Here is a 15,539-nt window from a genome sequence, read left to right as displayed (position 1 = left end):
GATTTTATTTCTAACCTTTTCCGGCCAGCCGCTGAGCAGAATGTATGCGGAGGGTAAGAGCAGATGTCAGGGGAACTGGACCTGGAGAAGACATGAATAGCACAAACTCTCCCTCTGAGGGCGGCAGGAATGGGTGCTTCTCCAGCTCCAACACTAGCTACTGGTGTGTTCCTGATAAGGGTTTTGTTATGCCAGCAGTGTTCTGTGGACTGTGGCTTGCTCATGAATCTAAGAGACATTTGAGGAGTGGGAGGCGAGTAGGGACAGGTTTGCAGGGGTAAAGGGAAGGTGTCTCAGGAGTCTTGGTCTCATTTCAGGATAATACAAAGCATCCCTCCAAAGAGTTAAGACGGTTTTAAAAATTGCTTAAATATTCCATATCCTTTCCAGAAATCTGAGAAAATAAAAGTAAGCCAAAGATGTTCTTACCCTTATAAAACACTACCAAATATACGACAAGGACATTGGTTTTATCCAAGGTCACAAATGTTCAAAGTCCACCTCTTGAAGGACCTGTGATGTGCGAGACCCTGCTGGTCCTTTTCTTCTTTTCACTTCTCTTTCTCTTCCGTTCCTCCTTTGATAGAGAACAATAGGAAGACGGAGACAGTGGGACAGGCTCACGGCGGCTTTGATAGGGAGCGTGCTGTTGGCTGGTGGAGTGCCACCTGAAGGGATTACAATTCCAGAAGAGGTGAGGCCAAGGGGAGCCCAGGTCCCATCCACATCCAACCCCTGACAGAAAGGCTCGCTCGCTATTATGTGTATGGAGTAACAGTGACATCCTGTGGCCAGTCTGGTTGATCCAAGTGGCTCCTTTATAGATACAGAAGACCATTTTGTCTGCACTGAAAGGTGAGCCCTTGTTGGCTCCTTCTTCAGACCATACACAAAAGAGGGAAGGGCAGGATCCCCACCGCGGGCTCTCCGGCGTCTCCATCTCGCAGCTGTCTCTGATTTAGGTGGGGGACATTCTTGGGACAGAAATTACGTCTGTTTTTATGCTTGATCAACTTAAATGTTACCATTTGAGTGTTGAGTGAACCATAATAATAACCATGAGAACAGTGTGAGAAAATAGTGACAGGAGAGAGAAGCACTTCGCTTCTTTGAAAGACATCCCAGAGGATTAATGCAGAATAATCTGTTACTTAAAAATGCCTAAATTCCTTGACATTTAGCTGCATTTTTTCTTTTTTGAAGTTTTGGAAGCAATAACTTTATTTTGACCTTACTTAAGAGAGAAGAGGGCTGGGGAAGAAAACAACTCTGATCTTAAATTATTATCACATTCTTACAAAATCAGGCTACATGGCCAAGTGTGTGGCTGTGCTCAGAGGAGCCTGGGAGTTGTGTGGTTCCAAGTCTTGCATGGGTTAACCTCCCATAGTGTTAAATGCAGGTGGGCCCCCTCTGGCACCTGGCTTTGGGTGTGATCAGTGAGTGTGACACCTCGGGGCTCTGGTGATGGGTGTGAGCTGAAGGAATTCATTCGCCATGGGGATGTCACCATCTTGTGGTTTCCATCAGAAAGATGCTGCTCGCCTGAGACACCTCTTGACCTGGGCTGTTTTCTAGGTGTCCCCAGGGTCCCTGCTCAGGGAATAAAGCAAAGGAAGTATGGAAGTTAGAAAGGAAGTTATGCTCTAGAGTTACACGGGCCTGGGTTCCAATCCCAGCTCACCACTCACTAGCTCTGTGACCTTGGGCAAATTCCTTGACTGTTTGGGGTCATGTTTCTCCCAACCTCGGGAAGGGGCTAATAATAAGCACCCCCAGCCTGGGGCATGGGGAAGAATACATGCACAAGGCAGGGGGAGCGTCTGTGCGCATGGCCTGGGACCCAGCCCCCACACAGGGGAACTGCCCCGGTTTTGCTTCGTCGGCAGGCACAGGCCCTGGGTTGAAGGCAACTTGGTAGGAGGGCTCCCTGGGCCCTTTCTCCAAGCTTGACAGAAGATCCCTGTCCTTGTCTACTGCAGCAGGTTGGGTTGAGGGCAGGGAAAAGCGAGAAGTGTGTTGGTGTGTGTGTGTATGAAGGGAAGTTGGGTGGGTGGGTATGTTGTATGTGTGTGTGTGTGTGTATATTTTGTGTATGGTGTGTGTAGAGTGGTGTGTATGTGGTATGTGTGTGTATGTGATGATGCATGTATATGGTGGTGTATGTGTATGGTGTATGTGTATTTATGTGATTGTGTGTGTGTGTGGTATTTGTGTGTATGTGATGGTATGTTTGTGGTGTGTGTGTGTGCATGGTGTGTGTGTGTGTATGTGGTGGTGGTGGTGTGTGTGTGTGTGCGTGGTGTGTGTGTGTGTGTGTATGTGGTGGTGGTGGTGTGTGTGTGTGTGGTGCACACGCACACACACGCTTTCACTGCCCGTCATGCAGCCCGCGCATCGGCCACGGTAGAGTCAGATGTGAGGGCTGCCTGGAGGTGATCACCACGCTCAGGGAGGGGAGAGAAGAAACAAAAGAGAAGGGACAAGGGTTAGGGAAGCCGAGAAAATGCCAATGAAGCAAGGAAATGGAGAGGATTAGTAAAAAGTAAGACTTTCAGCACTGAGTATTCTCCTAGGCCATTTTAAAGTTCTCCAAAATCATGATAACTTAATTCCTGTGTCAATAATGGTTTCACTGACTTTCTGTCTAGTGGCAGAAAAAAGGGCAAGGCGAGGTTTCCTCCCAAAGGGCAAAAATCTCGTGTATTAGTCCAGAGGTGACTTCACTGAGAACATGAAAGGGATGGCTTGCAGCTATTCGAATCTCTGTCCTAGCCGATCAGCCCATTGTGCGGACAAAAGTGATCCTTTTTCCCATCTCTCCATTTTCTGTCTATTTCTTGCATTTCTCCTCCTCCTTCTCCTCTTTCTCCCTCTGTCTTTCTCAGCGTCTCCGAATTTTGGGGGCAACTCTTGGCCTACACAGATGGCGTTTACTGACTTGGTCTCAAAAACTTTTTCGCTTTCCAATTTTCTCACAAATTTCTTTATGCCTCTGGGCAGCCACCCTGTTTCACTCTAGTTTCTTCTTGTGCTAAGTGACAGATGGGTTTCCGACTTCCTGCCTGTAAAAGAAAAGCAATTTGTTTGAAGATAGGTTCACTTAGGTGTCGATAATAATAAAGGGGAAATAATGTCCCAGTGTCTGGTGGAGACAGAGGATGAAATCACTGCCCTTGTACTCACAGGGGGAAAAACAAAGTTGAAACCCTTAGAGGGTGTTAGAAAGGCATCTTGGCTTGAAGATTTGACTGTAGCAACGAAAAGACAGAGAAATGAAGCGAACCACGTTTTTACTTGCTTGGACGGAGGTTGATTTATCCTGATCGTGTGAAGCCTGGGCCAGCAGTGTCGACGAAGTTGACTGCCCCTCCGTGTTTCTCCACACTTGGGCAGGGAAGATATGAAGATGGGCCAGTTTGCTCATGTGACACACTCAGCACAGGGGTCTCTCTTGGGAAGCAAATGCTTGAAGTTTCTGATTATGCAAATAACAGAGCCAATTACACTTCACCTTTATTTGTGAAAACACATTAAACCCAGTTTTATACACTAATATTTACACTTTTGAGTATGTGGCCCAGAAGCGTGAATGCAGTTCCAGAAAGTGCTTCATGTAATCAGTCAATGCCCATATGGAAAGCTCCGGGGCAGCCCACAGATGATGCTAGCACAATCCAGTTGGCGCCTTTCCCCATGTCCTCCTCCCATGCTCTCCTCCCCCTCCTCATTACGACACTTCTGTTTCGCCAGTTTCATGGGAAGAAAGCAAGCTGCAGAGAGGCGCTGGTGGCTGGACGGCTCCTAGGACTTTGCCATTCCCTCTTGTTGCCTCTCTTCCTCCCCCAACATGGAGCTAACATTAGAAGGTATGAAAGTGTTTCCCTCTCATATTAGGCTGAAATCCAGGGTTCTAACTTATCTCCTGAGCATCAGTAGGGATGTTTTTGTCCCAAGGGACAGAAACCCCAACTTCTAGTGGCTTAAACATTCAATGAATTCGCACAACCTGTCAGTAGGGTGCCTTCAGGCTGTCTCCAAGGGTCCAATAGTGTAAACCAGGCCCCGTGTTTTTCCTTCTTTCTGCTCCACCCACCAAATTATCTGCTTCATTTTAAGACCAGCTCCACTCATGGTCGTGAAATGGCTCCCAATGCCATTGGAGTGGCCACACATTTCTGTCTATAGAGAAAGAGACGAGAGTGTCCATGGGTGTACACTCATGTGAGGGTTTTCTTCTCTCTCTCTCTTTTATTTTTGGGGGTGCGTATGTCAAAACCATGGAACTAAATCCCAGGCATCTGATTGGATAAACTTAAGTTCTATACCCGTCCTGAAGTAATTGCTGAATTGCTACGCCTAGCAGATGTCATGTGCTAATTGTTTTATGCCCAAAGAACCCACTCCTTGGAGCTGAGGGATCATGGGGCAGGTAGAGAAGAAGCTCAAATTACATGCTGTCACATGGGAGGGGATCTCCTCTATCCCTTCTTATTCTGTTTTTATAAATTCTGTTTCATCTTCATCATCACATGTAAGAATCCATTTGTCTGGAATGTACTGAGTATTAGGATTGGTATACATTGTCTTTATAAAATCCGTCACCGGTATTATTGATGATGTGAATTGTGTCCGTAGAATCTCCATGACCCATTGAGGGCAGTTCTGTGCCTGACACTTCTGATGTCCTTCTGTGGGCAGAGTCTCAGTAACTTTGTGGAGGGAACAAATACGGTGCTTCACTTGGTTTCTTAGCCATGCTCCTTCTTCCCAGAACAGAACTGGCTCCCTTGGAGTGAGGTAAAGAAAGCCATATATGCAGGTGCTGGTAGCTTGAACCAAATGAATTCCTTCTTTTCTGGAGTATCTGCTGGGGATCTGGACCACTGGCAGAGCAAAGCCTCCTTAGACAATGTGCTTCTACAGGCTGAACTGGATATTTCATCACGTTTCTCCCTCCTTCCCCATCTGTTATTTATTTTTATTTTATTTTTATTTTTTTGCACCAGAGAAGGGAAGGAAATCAATCCACTGGCACATCTACACTCAAACAGGCTTGGTTATAAAACTTGCAAGTGAACCAGAGACTGCATCTCCTTCCTGCTAGGAAGAATAGTTAATAAGAATTCTGGGACCAAGGCAAAAATAAAATACAAATTCTCATTATCTGATTATTTATACTAGGTTACTCATGAAGCAAGTGGTAAGGGTCAGGTTAATTCTCACTACCGCCAGGGGGTGGTGGTGGGGTGGTGGTAGGGGGTTAGAAGTGCTGGAAAGGAGATGCGGCTGTCAGGGGCTGGCAATGGTAACTGCTTGGTGGTCAAATGGAGAGGTGAATGCTAGGCCTTGCTGGCTGCTCTGTCATGCTCTAGCATGCCCTGGAAGTAAGGGAAAGCGTTCAAATTGGATACTATTGAGTCCTGACCATCGTTTTATACTTTCTCCACCAGTAAAAACTGAGGAGAGAAGCAGGACATCAGCATTCATTTGTCTGCCTGGAAAGCAAGGAGAGACCTTGGCTATAGACTAGGGGCCACCACACTTTTGCAGTCACGTAACAAGCTCACATCCTCTCCACGACAACCTCTGGGAGCCCCAGGATTCTTGTGCCAGTGCAGGCAGGTTATGGGGATGATGGGTGCTAGGGGCTTGGAGGGGTGCCAGACCACTCACATCTCACGGGTGAAGACTCATTCACTCATCTTCCTTCCTGGAGCAGGCAAATTCAGGTTTGGGTCTCTTCGTTCTTGGAATTCTGATCTGTTCTCTTACAAATGCTTGCATTCCTTTCTCAGCTGAGTTACCTCTTTTGAGATCTCTCTTGCCCAACAACCTCTTTTTGCTTTATACACTCCTTCTGGAGCTATATTCATATAGTTAATCACTCATACTCACTTGATGCGATTCTGTTTCTTTGAGTTTTTCAGTTGAACTCTTGAAGGCAATCTTCTGAGATCTTTGTAGGGGGCACTTTATTTTTGACCTTCCTATCTGTCCTTGACTGCTGCCTTTTCCTTCTCTGGCTTCTATCACATCACATCCTCTTGGCTTCCTTTAAATCTTCTCCATCAGCTTAACCTCCACGACCCACTTCATTGGGTCGATCCACGGAATGCCCACCAGCCGGGCACAGGTGCCAAGCCCTAGTCATGCCAGAGAGGGTTGGTGAGAGAGTCCTTTGGTAATGAACCTTACCTATAGGACCCTCTCAGGTGAAGGAGAGGCGGAGGCTCCCCACTTTGCTCTGTGTGTTTCCTCTTTTCTGTCCCACGGTTTGGTGTCCTTTCTTTTGGACTCCTGCCCCTTTAGCACTTTCTCTCCCTGCCCTGGTCTTCCTCCCAGCTATTTCTGCACTGCAACTCTGCCTCTTGCTGACTGGTAGTAGTGTGCTTTGGAGGAAAGCACACACCTTCCCCCTCAGTAGGGTCTCTGTGGGCAACATCATGACCCCATGAGTGACAATGCAGGTCAAGGGTACCCGAATATGCCACCCCACGTTATGCCACTATGGCCTGAGGATTATTTGGAGCTAAAGGCACTTAAAAACCAGCATATTCGAGAAAAGCTCTTCACTTCCCCTAACAACCAAAAAATAAAGTATAAATTTCCCTGTTTGTGAAGGAAACTTACATGTATAAAGGAAATTTCCATTTATAAAGATATCTCAGAGAGCTGTTCCTTGGAGACAACTCTTACCACCCAGAGACTCACATCTTCATAAGCGACAACCTTTATTTACCACCCATCTCTGCCCCTCCTCTGCCTATGACCCACCTGCCCAGACCAGAGGCCCCATCCCCCTTGTCCTGTGTTTAGCCTAGGGTGGTATATAAATCTCAATCATCTGGCTGCCTCCTTGAGTCTCACCTAATTAAACTATTTTTTCCCTTTTGTGAATCTGTCTTTTATTAGTTTGGTTCTCAGGTCCCAGCTGTTGAAAGTCGGAGGGCAGAAGGAAAAAGATTTTCCTTCCTATAGTGGCCCTAGTGATTCATTCTGAGGTGGCACCCTTGAAGATGTTGAGCTTACCTGTGTATTATAAACAAGTTTATCTCTAGTCTCCTTTCAAGAACATTCTTTCATGTGTGCGTGACTAAGGCTCCCATCCTGGAGATGGATCTATGTTTACATTAAGATGTGAGGTATGATTGCCATCTCCAGCTGTCTTCCATACTTTCCACCTTGGCCGAGGGGCATGTGAAATCTTCTCAGCTCTGATACCATCACAGATACCATGCCTGAGGGCCCATGGCTCCCCCTCAGCCTATCCGTTACTTTCTTCTCCGTTGTCGGAAAGTTGGCAACAAGACTGAGGGTTTCCACCAAGCTTTCTCTTTCTCTTCAAGTTAGGCCATCTCTTTTTTTCCCACTTGGCAAAAGAAGCATTGGGAACGTGTTAGGAGAAGATGTGAAATGTGGTAATTTTGCTAAGGTTGGAGAAGTCCTGACTGAGTTGCAGCAAGAAAACAGCTTGTTAAACACCAGCCGGGCAGAAGTTTTCGTCTCATTGAAACGCTACTTACTCAATGCTTGAACAGCTCTTGCAACAGCAGGAACCTGGGAGTGTCTCTGGATACAAAAGGCAAGCATGGTAGATGTTAAACTGGCATTCATTTATTGGAATCCATGTTGGGTACTTTTCTCATTTCTCTCCCGGGAAGACTTGCTGGGGGTAGCTTTGAGTTAGATACACTCATATTTCAGACGCTTAGGCCTCTCGTGCAGAGGGAAGATAGGCCAGATTTGAAAATGAAGTTGATGTTCCTGTCATAGCACTAACAAAAGATGTTCTCACAAAAACAGAGAGGGAAGGAGGGACAGAGAGAGAGAGAGAGCACGAGAGTGAGAGAGTGAGTGAGAGAGTGAGAGAGAGACAGTTTTTTGTTTTTGTTTTTGTTTGCATTTTGAGTTGAGAAAAATGTCACATGCATTTGATCATGTTTCAAAGGGTGGAGCACAACCACAGGATGCATACATCAGTCATGGGAAGGGTGTCGCAGTCAACAAATTAATACAGACCATGTCTACCTCCTCTACTTTCTGCCCTTCTTCTTGTGCATGCTATTGATTGATATACCTCAGGGAGGAGATTCTTCTGACTCAGACACTAAGCAAGTTCCTAAAGAAAATATCAGCTTTAAAAGGGAATAGAGGAAGTAGCAGCGGCAGCAAAAAATCGCTAATCTTTCATTTATAAGAGCTACTGAACATCTGGAGAGCAGGCGGCTCCTTTAACCCCTGGAGTGCAGGAACAAATGAGCACCAAAGGGCATCCCATGCTAATGTGGTGCCATTAATTTGAATACAATGGAAGGCCCTATAATAAACATCTACGGAGTCATCTGGGTATTCCTTTCTACCTTGCTCGGCTCCCTGAGGCACTGGACGCACAGCTTAATGGGAGAGGAAATTCTTTGGAGGTTGAAGAACAGGGAAGATATCTTTCAAGAGCAACACTTAGTTTAAAAGAAAAAACGCGTAATGACCGACGTGAAAAAAAAAGATCAAATAAGTCATGGGGAGCACTGGGTGTTATACGCAAACAATGAATTATGGAATGCTACATCAAAAACTAATGATGTAGTGTATGGTGATTAACATAACATAATAAAGTAAAAAAAAATAAGTCATGGGAAAAATAATGTTTTAAACTATTATCCATGGGGGTGTTCCTGAAATTAATATTTATGTCTGTTTCTCACCCAGCATTTATAGAATTTTAAACCAAATGGCAGTGTGGTGGGGAAGAATAGAAGGAATCACATGCATCAGGAATGATTCATGTGAAGCTCATATTTTGTGGGGGAGGGTGAGGTTTGGAATTTAGTTGACACTGGGCAAGTTTTTCTATCATGTTTCTATGGGGCGCTCCATCTGCGGAGTCTTTAACTCCATTAATAAATAGAAATGGAGATTATAATACTCTAAGACTAAGGCTCCCTGGGTGTTGGAGGTATTTAAGACTGGATGAGAAGAAGCCAAGCAGAGCATCTGGCCCTTAAAAACAGTGAGAACCATAGTCAGAATAATGGTCCAATATCTTAAACACGGTGAAACCATTTTCACTCAAAGGCAGATTGAGGGGCACAGGTAGTAACCCCAGTCCCTACTCACTGTGGATGAGCTGGGACTGGGAATGGCAGCTAGAATAATTATTTTTCATCCAAAGCCTCGAAATGAACTAGCCATGTACAACATGCTGTGTATCCCATGACACATAAGAAGAATCATATGTTAGCTTCGTTCTCTTTTTTGACTGTTGTTTAAATATAACTAGAGGCAGTTTCTTTTTCTTCCTTTTATAAAAATGATTTAAAATGAATGCCCACTTGGTGGCTGATTTCCATCAGCATCAGATCTTGAAATCCTTGCCCCGTTTGCTTTTTGCAGGTGTTCATGCCTGCTCAGCCCCCTCCTGGGCTGTGGGCATTCCTAGCAGGGCTAAGAAAGAACTAGCACAGCCGTTCCACGGTCTCTCAATGAGAACTCCCTCTCCAGGGCCCTCGCCTACCCCCTGCCCTTCAGACGGGGAGGCCAACCTGTCCAAGTGGGCGTGAGTGGTCATGATTTAAGCAGTGCCAAGTGCTCAGCGCTCCACCGGGAGCTGAGTTCTCTGCCTCGTAGCATTCCTGGCCATCTGGGCTGGGAGACGGAGACCACCATGGCACCAGAATAACCTTGGCCAGTTCTTCCGCAACTTCTGCTTTAGGAATTGCCATGCCCAACACCGTGGCATGTGACACCAGGTGCGCGGACACTGCGTGACCTGGAAAGGCACCATCTTATTCTCTCACCTGGAATGCCCCTCTCTTCCAGCCCTGCCCCCACACTCACTTAACATTCTGCCTTCCAAGCCCATGGAAGGAGTGCTTCCTTACCAGGATGCGAGGCAGGCTGGAGTACACGCACATGCACACACACACACACATAGACACACACACACTGAACACACACACATGGAATGCCTGTCTTCCTCATAGGAGGGAAAAGACTCCCCAAAATGGCATGTGAGGCAATAACTCACTGTGTCCTACAGGGAGCAAGGGGCAGTCAGGCTGGGGAGAGAGTTTGATGAGGTCTTGGGGGAAGGAATGCTCTGGGGTTTATTTTGCTGAGCCTGGGAGTCTTACTGTGCATGTTTTCAGTTACCATTACTCTTTGTCTTCATGAGCAAGTTTTCTCTTTCAGTCTCTTTGCCTGGATCAGTAACCACACACACGTACCTATTACCCCCAAAGAGTCCAACCATCACTTAACATATTTTCGTTGTTTGTTTCACACTGGACTTGATGGCCTTTCATGATCTTTCAAATTGAATACATCCTTAAGACTACTAAATGATTTTTTAAAAAGTGTGTGTGTGTGTGTGTGAGAGAGAGAGAGGCAGCAGGGGAACATATATTTCTTCTCTCCTGCCACCACCCTAGTCCAAGCTACTGAACTTGTCACTGGGATGGGCAATGGCCTTCTACCTTGTCTTTCTGCTTTGACTTTGTCTTCTTCAATCTATTCTCTTCATAGAAGCCAAAATTATTTTTCAAAAATGCAAACTGTGTCTTTCCCTTCAATTAACTGAACAAATATTTATTGACCACCTACTATGTGCCAGGCACCAAGGCAGGTGCTAGGAATATCATGGTAAATGAAACAGACATAGACCCTACTCTTTGTCCTTATGAGACTTTCATTTTAATGGCTCCCACCATTCTTAGGGTAAAGTCATAAGCTTTAAAATGATTGATTACAAAGTGATGCCTGATCTGGCTTCTGCCAAAATCCCTAGGTTCTTGCACCTCTCTTTCCAGCCCACGCTGCCTTCCACCACACTGGGATGTGTCAAGATCTTCTCTCTGCAGGGTCTTCATGCAGGCTGTTGGATTTTCCCACCCTGTTACTTGCCTTACTTTGAGGCTACATGTCTTTCACATCTCAGCTCACTGTCCTTTGCTCAGTGATTTCTTCTCTGGTCTTTCCAATCTATATGAAGCTTCCCTTTGACATTCTTTCTCTTAGCACCTTTCCCTTTTCTTTTCCAACACTTACCACACAATACATTCCATGATCGCTATACTATATGACCAATGTCTGTCTTCCCCACTAGACTGCAAGCCTCTGGCTAGTAGGAATCTGGTCTGTTTTGTATTTTATTAGATCATCTTTCAAAGTGGTATTCAACAAACATTTGGAAAGTGAATGAATGAATAAGAAAAGTGAAAAGTGCAGACAAATTAAAAATGACTTTGAAGATATATCATAGAAATGTTTAGATTTTCACAGAATTCCCCAATTTTTAATCTTTCTTTTTCTTTTCTTTTTTTTAAAGGGGAATGTTTAGCCAAAATCACATTTCATGACTGTCAAGAATGAGAGGAGTCTGAGATTTTACCTACTTGCAAGCTAACAAGTTAGCTTGTCACAGTTTGATGGATTCTGGCAGAAGCCATGGGACTTCTGGGTCAGAGACAATGGACTTTATTACTCACAGAATGGCAAGGAGCAGAAGCAACTCTCCCCCTTCTCCCCATGTCCCATAGGGATGAAGGGGATGGGCCCAGAGGGATATGTTTCAGGAGAGGATTCCTGAGCACAGGGAACTTGAATCTTTTATAATGGACAGTAAACATACTTGTCCCTTCCTCCAGAGGAAGATACTATCTTTATCTTTTAACACTGTAAGCAAATCTGCCTTTTGTTCTGTGGGGAGACACTGTCTCTATTTTCCAAGGCTGTTTGCTTCACAAACACCCTGGAAAATAGTCTGGGAGGAAAGCGTTTAGTGCATTGTTCACAAGAGGTGCAGAGACATTAGAGATCAATGGAGAATTTTCTCTAACAATATCCGTCCTTCATTTTTACACCATCTTAATTTCTGGTGAACTTTCTATAAGTATGGCAACGCTTCGGCTATTCTGATTAATCTGACACAGGCTGGGGCCAACTCCAATCAATTTGTCCCATGCAGTATTAAGTCCACTATCAACAGGACAGTTTCAAGGAGCAGGATGAGGGCAGCCTGCAGTATTGACCTCACCAGGGCCCTAGTGTTTTGCATCCAACCTGCTGAGCAAATCCCATAAACCTATAGCATTTGACTTGGAAAGTCAGGTGACTCTCTCTTTAAGTTTCTGAATTGAACTTTCCTCTTGGCCTGGGGAATTAATCCAGGCAGGGAGGCTATATTGGTAATTGACAGACTCTGCCCTGGCCCACAAGGAGAAGGTCAAGGGCAACTCTCTTATCAGTAACAATCCTAGCCAGTAAGTTGAGGTTGACTTCAAGGCCTTCAAGATCCAAAGTAGCATCACTAATCTCTTCAGCTAAAGTCAGAGACACATTTTGGACCTGCCTTTTGTTCTGGGGGGAGACCCTGTCTATCTTCCAAGGCTGTTGGCTTCACAAACACTCTGAAAAATAATCTGGGAGGAAGGCATTTAGAATATTACTCACAAGAGGTGCAGAAACAGTACAGACCCATGGAGACTTTTCCCCCTTTTCTAATTTGATGAATCCTATCATAGAGAAAGTTGTCCATGGGGTGTGCTTAAATAACAAGGCAGTTATTCCTCCTGGAAGTTCTCCCAAATAACCAAGGGTAGCTTCATTTTGGAGAGAGCTCCACAGTCATCTGAGGGCTATGTGATATGCTGGGATATTTCCTTAAACATCAGACTTGAAGTCTCCCAAGACTACCTCAGAAGTGCAAAGCAGTACCTGGCTCCCACACTAGAAGTACAGTCCCAGGAGTGTCCATGGTCCCCCTGCCTAGAAAGCATTATTTATATTTGATGCCTCCTGTCCCTCTCAGGTGAGACCTGTATCAGTTGGAGGGCACAGGCTGACAATACTTCCAACTTGGTCTCCCAACTGACTGGTAAACCTTAAAGTTCACAGTTAAGTTTAAATGTGTCTGCCCCTTGTTTCTGGCCTGAGCACAATTAGGCCAGCCTGTTCTGGTTATCCATGCTGTCAGAGGAGAGTATTCAAATGCCCCATGGAAAGACTGACAGCTACTGATTGGAGATAGTGGTGAAGAAAACACCCAGAAGTGTTGACAGGTGTTTTCCTGGGGGCATAGGTACTGGGGCCACTCCCTTCTATTTTGCTAGACTTGTTAGAGCCATTGGTGGAGGATAGCAGACCTAGATGTCAGTTAAATATAAGGTGCTTGCATAAGTTTGGAAAGGTGGCACCAAGGTGTTTTCCTTCATTAAGAGGGGTCCAGAGAAGTTTGTGAAGGACAAATATCATTAGTGTCCATCATTCCCCCCATCTCTCCAGGATTCTGAGATATTCTTTCCTCAAGAGCCAACATAGTTATAGTCCTTCCATGGCCACAGAAGTTGTGTGTCCCATTCTAGGAGCTATAATGTCACCTTTTTCTTGATCATCCCCTGTTCACACCCAGATGTTTCATTCAGGGGGGTCAAGTATGAGAGGCACAAAGACATTTTAACAAAACTTAGAGACTTATCTTGTCCCCCATCTTGGCATGTATGGGCCACTCTAGGGAGACTCAGTGAATAGCACTCAATCAAGTGGTCATCATCATTATGCTCTGTGGACTATGTCAGTCCAACAGGAGAATGTTGGTGGCTAAATTAGAATAAGTTTGAGTCCTTAGGCTCCCTTTTGGCTGTGTTACCACCTAGAGGGTGGACCAGCTGGACTGTCTGGGGTTTCTGCTAGAAGAAAGAAAAGAGCTTCATACCTAAGAATGGTCAGGTAGAATCCAGAATTTTCCAAATAGGTTTATATATTGTCCTCCCTCCCCAAATTTTCATCCTAATTATTACCTAGGAAGTAGCCAAGAGAAAATGATTCCTTTCTGAGGACAGCCACATTCAGTGACCAAATTGCCTTATGAAAGTATATGGACTAGGAGGAGGTGATGAAGGCCTTTCCAAGTCTCAGCAGTTCCACATGCTTATGGATGATAGGGAACATGGAAGGTCTATTGAATATCTTGACCATTAGCCTATAATTGGGTAGCTTTTATGATAAAAGGTTCATCCTTATCAGACTGAAATTGGTCGAGAAAGCCAAAAACATGACACATTAGCTTTAAGGGCTACAGTGTGGCCTTCCTTACTGGGAGATAAATGATTCAACTTTTGGCAGGAGTCACAGGTTTGGTGTGCAGAGGTAGCTTATGCATCAGAAATATAGAGTCCTTTCCTTTGTGCCCAGTCCATGATGGCGGACGTGTTGTTATATTCAATGTGTTGGCCCTTTCAGTTTGTGAAAGATGATGGATTCAGGCAACAACAGTGGCAATCTGGACATCACTGACCCAATCAAAAGCCTGATTCCAGCAGTCTCATCAGAGCACAGGCTCTTGCTGTGGGCATCTACAGGAGTGACCCAGATGGTTTGATTAGCAGCCATGATATGTTTCCACATTTCATGGCTCCTAAGAGGAGTGTCTTTAATCTGCCAGTCTGTAGTTTTCCAAATGGCAGACCAAATAGTTAAGCCATTGGCAATAGCCCAAGAGACGGGAAAAATATAATATGGTTCATTAAAGGGACTATTGGCCAGAGATATGAGAAAGACTTTGAGTTCTGTCCCCTGAGCAAAGAAACCATATCCTAGCTCTGTATAGCTGGCAGGGAGGTTGAAAAGCCCCAGCAAGCCCAGTGGACCCTATCAAGAAAGCCTCTGTGAACCAAGGGCCCCCATAAGCCAATGGCTTTTCTTCAGGTGGTGAAATGAGGGATAAAATTTGCCCAAGGCATAGTTACCACTTTCTCATATAAAGCCAAGATACTTCTCGGGCCCAGGCAGCCTCCGTTCTTTTTTGTTAGTGGGATATGTTGGACTATTTGCACCTTGTTAGTTGAGTTCTAGTTAACCTACACCAAAAGAAGAATATCAGAGAGTCACAAGGCCTTCACGGGTTGGGTACTCAGTGTTGAGAAGAGCCGTGTAGCAAGCTCATAGCTGTTTTCCCAAAAGGATGTACCTGTTATTCATATAAGGGAGGTGACAAGTCCGTAATCCCAAAGGGCACCTCTGAGTGGAAGCTACCTTCCTTTGCCAATAGGCAAAATCATCAGTCACAGAGACTCAAGGTTACTTTAGCTTCTCTTGCTTACTGTGAACCTTCTTTAAATCCCATCCATTGAATTTGGGTCCTCCCTTCTCTCGTGGGACCAGGTATGAGAGTGACATGAGTACCTGTATCCAACAGTGCCACACAGTTAGGTTTCTTCTCCTTCCCAAAGTTCCTTGGTATAATCAGATGGGTGCATATGGCCTTAGGTCCCACCATTCATCATCTATTTCCTTTAAAGCAACTGTGGTCAGGGTAGAGAGAGACGGAGAGATAGGGGTTACATAGGGTCAATAAACAAGACTTTGCATCCACTTTCACTCTCTAGTGGCTACTTGTTCCCAGATCAACCAACAGATTTCTAATGTTTTCAGTTTACCTAAAGCTCTATATACTCATCATTGACACCATTCATTTTAGCTTTTGGGACTCCTTCCTCAGCAGTCTAGCCACATTGCCTTTTGACTGGGGCTGCAGGCTTGGG

Source organism: Leptonychotes weddellii, chromosome 13 (assembly GCF_054177405.1).
Source record: "Leptonychotes weddellii isolate Sample4059 chromosome 13, ASM5417740v2, whole genome shotgun sequence".
NCBI lineage: Eukaryota > Metazoa > Chordata > Mammalia > Carnivora > Phocidae > Leptonychotes > Leptonychotes weddellii.
Note: the sequence above shows the minus strand (reverse complement) of the source record.